Source organism: Cibotium barometz, chromosome 13 (assembly GCF_041138505.1).
Source record: "Cibotium barometz isolate CiBa-2024 chromosome 13, ASM4113850v1, whole genome shotgun sequence".
Classification (NCBI taxonomy): domain Eukaryota; kingdom Viridiplantae; phylum Streptophyta; class Polypodiopsida; order Cyatheales; family Cibotiaceae; genus Cibotium; species Cibotium barometz.
The window spans coordinates 20,640,757-20,649,350 of NC_141058.1; positions in this window are offsets into that span (position 1 = coordinate 20,640,757).

Here is an 8,594-nt window from a genome sequence, read left to right on the forward strand (position 1 = left end):
AAAGTAACACTTTTATATTAAAATAATAATCTTTTATGCATACCTCTATGCATGAAAATCAATTATGATCAAAGTAACACTTTTACAATAAAATAATAATCTTTTATGCATACCTCTATGCATGAAAATCAATTATGATCAAAGTAACACTTTTATATTAAAATAATAATCTTTTATGTATACCTCTATGCATGAAAATCAATTATGATAAAAGTAACACTTTTATATTAAAATAATAATCTTTTATGCATACCTCTATGCATGAAAATCAATTATGATCAAAGTAACACTCTTACAATAAAATAATAATCTTTTATGTATACCTCTATGCATGAAAATCAATTATGCATAATATAAAAATCAATTTCTCTCTATGAATACAATGAAATTCTTCACTAATTCTCGGATGATAATTCCTAGAATATGGTAGGAAGTCCTCTTTTCATGCTTTGAATGAAATTATTTTATGTGTAATTTTTACAAAATTTTTGCCATAGCTCCATTGCTATGACTGATAAATCTCAATTATTTTAAAAGATAAAGCTTATCTTTAAGGGAATGATTAGAGTGATCCCTAATTGGATCATTAACCCATAATGGATTGAATCATCAATATTCATGAAATACATAAACTAAAAGCATAGAAAAAAGGCATTAATTTGGCCTCAAGCATAGATTAGTCTTGGATTAAGGAAAAGCTTTATGAAAAGCTTCATTTGGATTGAGAATGGGCCAAGAGTATGACCATTTCTTGAGTGAGAGAGAGAAATTACATAAAAACCATTAGAATTAAGCATAAATGGAAATTTATGTAGTTCTTTACTATCATTCATCAATTAACTTCAATAGCATTCATCAATTTATGTAATTCTTTACTACCATTCATCAATTAACTTCAATAGCATTCAAAAACCATTCCAATTAAGCTTCTCAAGCTTGAGAGGGGTTGAGAAGAGAGAAACATTGAGAAATTATAGAAAAGATCAAAATTCACCATTTACCTTACAAATTGCTTGATTCTTTGTTCACGGTAGAGGCCCCCAACCAATCAATTGGTTTAGTATACTGATGGAGCCACCAATGGGGATTGAAGAAAGAGGGAAGCTCCAATTTCTCCAATTTGGAGAGAATTTTAGAGAATAGTAAAAATTAGCATTATTTCAGCATAATTCTAGTATAGTAAAATTCTCCTATATTTTTTTCAAAGGACTCATGTTCTATTTATAGGAGAGGGAGGCTCTAACCAAAGCTAACTGATTTCTAGAATTTTTTAATCTCAGTTTGGTTGAATTTGGACTAGATTTGGACCTAGTTTGGTTCCTTTTTTATTCGATTTGGTTCCCTTTTGATTTGGTTTGGTTCAAGAGAGAGGAGAGATAAAAATATCACATTATTTTTAAGTTTAAAACTCATTCAAGCATGTGAAGTATGCACCTCCTTTAAGGGACTCCCCTTCCTTACATATGTGTCAAAATAGAATCATTATACCCAAAATATCTCATTTTTTTAGTAATACTCATAGTTTCTTACTAATAAACCTTGTACATATTCAACTCTTCATCTTATGTGAGCATTTACTCATTTTTGGATACCCAAAATATCTCATTTTTTTGATATTACTCATAGTTTTTTACTAATAAACCTTGTACATATTCAACTCTTCATCTTATGTGAGCATTTACTCATTTTTGGATACCCAAAATATCTCTTTTTTTGATATTACTCATAGTTTCTTACTAATAAACCTTGTACATAGTCAACTCTTCATCTTATGTGAGCATTTACTCATTTTTGGGTATCTTCTTTTACAAATTGGATTTATCTCCTCCCCACACATGGATTGATCCTATTGGTCCATAGGAACCTTAATTGGACCATAATCCAGAAATTTCTGAAAATCTAGACCCTTAGGCTAAGATCCTTTATACCCATTTCCAATTAATTCCAATTGTACATTGGAAAGTTCTTTTTGAATTTCTGTTTTAGGGGAATTCATTTTAATAATATGAGAAATTTTTCTATCTAAAAATATTCAAAATCTGAATATTCTCTCTCTAGAATATTTTCTCTCTCTATGTCAAAATAGGTAGAGACAAGATCTTTTATATTTCTGAAGAGGGGATTGATTAGAGGGGAAGATGCTGGATATCTTGAGAGGCTGGGGAGGAATCTTACATTCTCTCCCACTTGAAAAACGCAAGATGCCCTCATCTCGCTAATTGGGGGTAATTCCGCAAGATGCATGAATATGAGACTAAGAGAAAATTTAATTAAGAGTAACCACCAAGAAAAGTCTCAAAGAGAGTAAGACTCAAGACAAGAACAAAGATTTCAACTTTATTCACTCTTGGAACATATACAGCAGGATAGAAGAACTTTTTACAATTCCATAAGCCCGTCCATCATATGGTCACAAAAGCAGCACTCACAAGCTGCACACGTATAAGGTAACTTATCTATGGGAATAATTCAGCCGGTTATTGCAGCACCTACCTCATTGGTATAAGGTGACCTAATAAAAGGACCTCTAACAGGCAAGCCGGAAATGAGGTAAAGGCATATCTTTTGGAGAGGAAGAAAACACGCAAGTAAGAAGACCCGCTCAAAAAATCCACCATGCCTTGATCTCATCACATAATAGTGTGGGGGACCCAAACCCAAAGCTTCAATAACCATAGCCAAGCGGACATTGTTACGAAAGTGCTACCGACTGTCAGGCATTTTTCTGAGAGGTTTTTTTGGCTTGTGTACATACGTGTGCATGGCAGTTGTGAAAAGCTTGGTTTCTGAGGGCGTTGCCAGGTGTTTAGTGTGGATGGATTTGTTTTAAGGCTCGTGCAGGCCCGTCTGGAGTAAGGTCAGCAAGGGTGACTTTAGCTGCTTGATGGCCGTCTCGATGTGTACGCGTCCCTAAAGAAATGAGCGGGCATTAAGTTGCATTTGAAGGTATGGAAGGCATGGGGGGGCCTCGTCATTCTGCAGAGTAGCTCCGGTGTTTGGAGGCGGCCTTGTAGAGAGCTGAGGGGCCTTTGTTTGGTGGTCAGCGCGGCAGTCTCACAGGCACAAGGAGAGGGCGACGGGCTGGTGAGCTAAAGCCGCCGCAGTGCTGCTGGTGGAGACGCCGACTGGATTGTGGCGTTACAGGTTACTCGGGCAGTCGACGGGCCGTTCTGCAGGTGATGGCGCCAAAGGGTGGGCCACTGAAGTAGCTGGTATTCGGGCTGATAGCGCAAGGAGAGTCGAAGGACTGACGGGCTGCAGAGGTGGTAGGCCTCCCGTGTGAAGTGAGAGTGCCGACGTGTGGGCACAAGGTGGTTGACAGCGCAGTTGGAGATGTGGCTGCGGCTGCTGATGGTGAGTGGTGCCAACGTGTGAGTGGGAGCACGCCTTCGGCAGCAGCAGGGAGTTTTCGTGTGGCGCTCTGGTTTTGAAGGGCTGGATGTGCAGGCGAAGACCAGAGGAGCCGCCTGGGTTCAGTTTGGTCCGCCAGAGAAACGGGATGTAAAGGACTGGAACAGCGATGCGCAGCTGCTGGTGAGAGACCTAAGAAGGAGGCCACCATTGAGGTACAGTTGCAGGTGATTGGAGCGAAGCCAGAGGGCTGCTTTGGTTGGCAGCCGGGTCGTTTTGAAGGCGGCCACCTTGGAGTAGAGATACTTCTTTGGTCAAGGGTGACGGGCTGATGATAGTGGAGAGCAAAGGCCGCCATTGAGGTGTTGGCAGCACAGAGACCAGCTGAACAAAGAGGACAGGTAAAGGGAGCTGGTGTAGAGGCCAACAGGGAGCCTCCCTGGTGAAGTGCTGCTGGTAGAAGACCCCGACATGTGGGCGAAGGCATGGTGATTCGGCAAGCCAGAGGGAGCCACGTGCCTCGTGTGAAGGGAACGCAGCCTTGTGGAGTGAAGCACAGCTGGTAGTCGGCCTGAAGGGATTTAGAGCTGGTGGGGCTCCTTGTGAAGAGCCAGAAGTGAAGACTGCAGGTGCTGCAGAGGAAGTTGACGAGAAGGAAGTTCGCAACAGTGGACGAGTAGCGGCTGCAGAAGTGAAGTGCAGTGGCTAGCGTGGAGGACAGCGCAAGGCAAGAAGCAACTGTGTGGCTGCAGGTTGTGAGAAGCCGCTTTGGGCTTTCGACAAGTGTGAAGGTGGGATGCATAGGAGGGCTCGCGATTGGTGGGATGCCTAGGAGGGCTGCAGGTTGTGAGAAGCCGCTTTGGGCTTTCGACAAGTGTGAAGGTGGGATGCCTAAGAGGATCGCCGTGAAGTAAAGAGCAGCGAAGGCTGGAGCGTGGACGGACTGAGGTGGTGTGGCCTTGGTTCGGTTAGTCAGAATGGATAGTGTGTGGCTGTGGACAGGTGATCTACGAGGGCTGGTGTGGGCCGCGTAGGTGAAGCCGACAGTGGACAGAGAGCAGGGTGCGAGTGAAGACAGAGAGAAGGATAGGTTTGCTGCTTGGTGGTGGGGCCGGTAGCAGGGCAAATAAGCTGCAAGTGGGTTTGGGCTGCAAGCGCAGAGGATCAGCACACACAGAGAGAGAGAGAGAGATGATTGGGTAGCTGCTGCTGGTGACACATGGAGAAGTGATGGGTCGCAGAGGTTAGCTGGTGTGGGCGCCTTCTGAAGTGAGAGTGGCCGGGTTCATTCTGGTGTGGTTGGTACAGCAGGCAGGTGACTGGTTTGTGATGATTGGGGATGTGGTGTATCCTCGGCAGTGTGACAGGCCTGAGTGAGTTTTTTATGGTTGTGTGAGTAAGGCTTCTGTGTCGGGAGAAGCTTATATGAAGTGTTGATTTGGAAATATATTGCCGAGTGTTTATCTTGGTTTATGGTGCCCCTGTTTTATGTTGTTTGTCTGGCGTGGGTTGGGTGGTGAGTGCGAGAATTGTTCCAGCCGGTGGCTGGTGGTGCCCCCGTTCGTGTGTGTTATTCCAAGTTTGCGAGGTGAAAGGGCTATAGAGGCAGGGTTTTCTTTCTTTTTTTCACCTCACATCCTTCTGTGCTGCTGGTGGAGACGCCGACTGGATTGTGGCATTACAGGTGACTCGGGCAGTCGACGGGCTGTTCTGCAGGTGATGGTGCCAAAGGGTGGGCCACTGAAGTAGCTGGTATTCGGGCTGATAGCGCAAGGAGAGTCGAAGGACTGACGGGCTACAGAGGTGGTAGGCCTCCCGTGTGAAGTGAGAGTGCCGACGTGTGAGTGGGAGCACGCCTTCGGCAGTAGGGAGTTTTCGTGTGGCTCTCTGGTTTTGAAGGGCTAGATGTGCAGGTTAAGACCAGAGGAGCCGCCTGGGTTCAGTTTGGTCCGCCAGAGAAGCGGGATGTAAAGGACTGGAACAGCAGTGCGCAGCTGCTGGTGAGAGACCTAAGAAGGAGGCCACCATTGAGGTATAGTTGCAGGTGATTGGAGCGAAGCCAGAGGGCTGCTTTGGTTGGCAGCCGGGTCGTTTTGAAGGCGGCCACCTTGGAGTAGAGATACTTCTTTGGTCAAGGGTGACGGGCTGGTGATAGTGGAGAGCAAAGGCCGCCATTGAGGTGTTGGCAGCACAGAGACCAGCTGAACAAAGAGGACAGGTAAAGGGAGCTGGTGTAGAGGCCAACAGGGAGCCTCCCTGGTGAAGTGCTGCTGGTAGAAGACGCCGACATCTGGGCGAAGGCGTGGTGATTCGGCAAGCCAGAGGGAGCCGCGTGCCTCGTGTGAAGGGAACGTAGCCTTGTGGAGTGAAGCACAGCTGGTAGTCGGCCTGAAGGGATTTAGAGCTGGTGGGGCTCCTTGTGAAGAGCCAGAAGTGAAGACTGCAGGTGCTACAGAGGAAGTTGACGAGAAGGAAGTTCGCAACAGTGGACGAGTAGCGGCTGCTGCAGAAGTGAAGTGCAGTGGCTAGCGTGGAGGACAGCGCAAGGCAAGAAGCAACTGTGTGGCTGCAGGTTGTGAGAAGCCGCTTTGGGCTTTCGACAAGTGTGAAGGTGGGATGCCTAGGAGGGCTCACGATTAGTGGAGGATCGCCGTGAAGTAAAGAGCAGCGAAGGCTGGAGCGTGGACTGAGGTGGTGTGGCCTTGGTTCGGTTAGTCAGAATGGATAGCGTGTGGCTGTGGACAGGTGATCTACGAGGGCTGGTGTGGGCCGCGTAGGTGAAGCCGACAGTGGACAGAGAGCAGGGTGCCGAGTGAAGACAGAGAGAAGGACAGGTTTGCTGCTTGGTGGTGGGGCCGGTAGCAGGGCAGATAAGCTGCAAGTGGGTTTGGGTTGCAAGCGCAAAGGATCAGCACAGAGAGAGAGAGAGAGAGAGAGAGAGGTGATTGGGTAGCTGCTGCTGGTGACACATGCAGAAGTGATGGGTCGCAGAGAGTTGAAGGTTAGCTGGTGTGGGCGCCTTCTGAAGTGAGAGTGGCCAGGTTCATTCTAGTGTGGTTGGTACAGCAGGCAGGCGACTGGTTCGTGATGATTGGGGATGTGGTGTATCCTCGGCAGTGACAGGCCTGAGTGAGTTTTTTATGGTTGTGTGAGTAAGGCTTCTGTGTCGGGAGAAGCTTGTATGAAGTGTTGATTTGGAAATATATTGCCGAGTGTTTATCTTGGTTTATTGTGCCCCTGTTTTGTGCTGTTTGTCTGGCATGGGTTGGGTGGTGAGTGCGAGAATTGTTCCAGCCGGTGGCTGGTGGTGCCCCCGTTCGTGTGTGTTATTTCAAGTTTGCGAGGTGAAAGGGCTATAGAGGCAGGGTTTTCTTTCTTTTTTTCACCTCACACCGACCCCACGGTGTTACCCTAGTTATGTCTCGATAGGTCCGCCATTTGGTATGAGCTACAGAAGTTCCCAAGTGAGGGAAAAGTGAGCGCTCATACAGTTCTATAAAATCCTTCTTCACAGACTCGCTTCCGTCTTGAAGGTGAGAAATCATCATGGATAAAACCAAGTCCTGCTGCCAAGCCATAAAACAGATTAAGAAAGAAAGGAGATCGATGGAAGTAAGATTACTGCGAGCGACAAGTAAGAGTTACGACTTATATAAAAGAAGGAGCTAGCGTAACCTAGAAGCCGACGGTGTATCTTACCATTGAAGTTTTACGGTCTTTCCATGAATTGGGTTTGGCACATTTTTCTTTAGAAGACTTACATGAAATACATTATGAACTTTGAGATGAGGAGGTAAAAGAAGCTTGTAGGCTAAGTCACCTACTTTCTTTGAAATCAGATATGGCCCACAATATCTGGGGGAAAACTTCTTATACTTCCCAAGAGATAAAGAACTTCTTTTGGGCCATACTCGAATGAAGACCATATCTGCTTCTTTGAATTCTCTGACTGTCCTCTTCTTATCTGCATACTGCTTCTGTCGATCCTGGGCAGCTTTTATATCTTTATGAATTGCCTACATCTGCTGCTCCATGTCGTCAAGTATTTGTCTGGACATCTCGACCCTAATCAATGGGTCAGACCTAGTTAATGGAGTTAAGGAATCTTGTTCGAGATGGACCCTGATTAGATTGGTATGAAGGAATTGGCCTCTGAATTTGGGGTTCTTGACTTCCCTGTGCTCTTGACATGGCAGGAGTCGGTCTTAACTGATGACCAAAACCTTGGCACCCAAAACAATGGTTCTCACTTCTGAACTCATCGTTCTGAATCTTTAAAACAGGTAAGCCTCTTGAGAAAGTATTCTGGGAAAAGGGTCTTCCTTTTTTTAAACAGAATCTTTCTTTTATCTTAGAGAGAGAATAATTATAAGATCAGAAAGGGAGGTTCTTACTCCTGTATACCTTGAAGGCTGGGCGAGGAATCTTACATTCTAGTCCCCTTAAAAAAAATGTGAGATGTCCTCATCTCACAAAGTAGATGACAACTCTTTTTCTTAAGATCCAATTTATTCTGAGGTTCCTTATATTTTGGTCAACCCAACAGAATACTGGGATAAATATCTCTTATATAGAACTCATCATTAAATACCAATTCATTTAGATCATATCATTCATATCTTTAACACGATAATGGTCCATTAGACCGAAAAATTTCTTTCTGAACATTCCTCCACGGGAATTTAAGTCAAGCAAGTTCTCAAATTGTCATCCCTTAACTTGATCTACTGTGTCAAGTGTTCACATTAGCAATTTGACAGCCAATCCACTAATCTCATAGTGATTTGTTGAAATCATTATCATCATTCTAGTTATGAATATCATCACAGGGACTCATCCCATTCATCCTCATTGTGGTTTCGCTCAGCTAATTACATTTCAACCAATTTTCAGGGATCATCATTCTAGTTATGAATATCATCAGAGGGACTCATCCCATTCATCCTCATTGTGGTTTCGCTCAGCTAATTACATTTCAACCAATTTTTAGGGATCATCATTTTTCAATTCAGAATCCAAATCAATTCATCAGTTCTCAAACAGAATTAAAAATCATATCAACCACATTCGAAATCATCATCTGGATAGCATTAATGCTTATAATTTCAAGTCTTAGATTTACTCGTATATACTGCCGGTAAAGAGCTGCAGTTATACCCTCGGTATATACGGGTAGTCATGATACTTGGAACTATAAGATAAATACCATCATGTCTAGGCGGCAAGCAAGTCAAATTTCCATA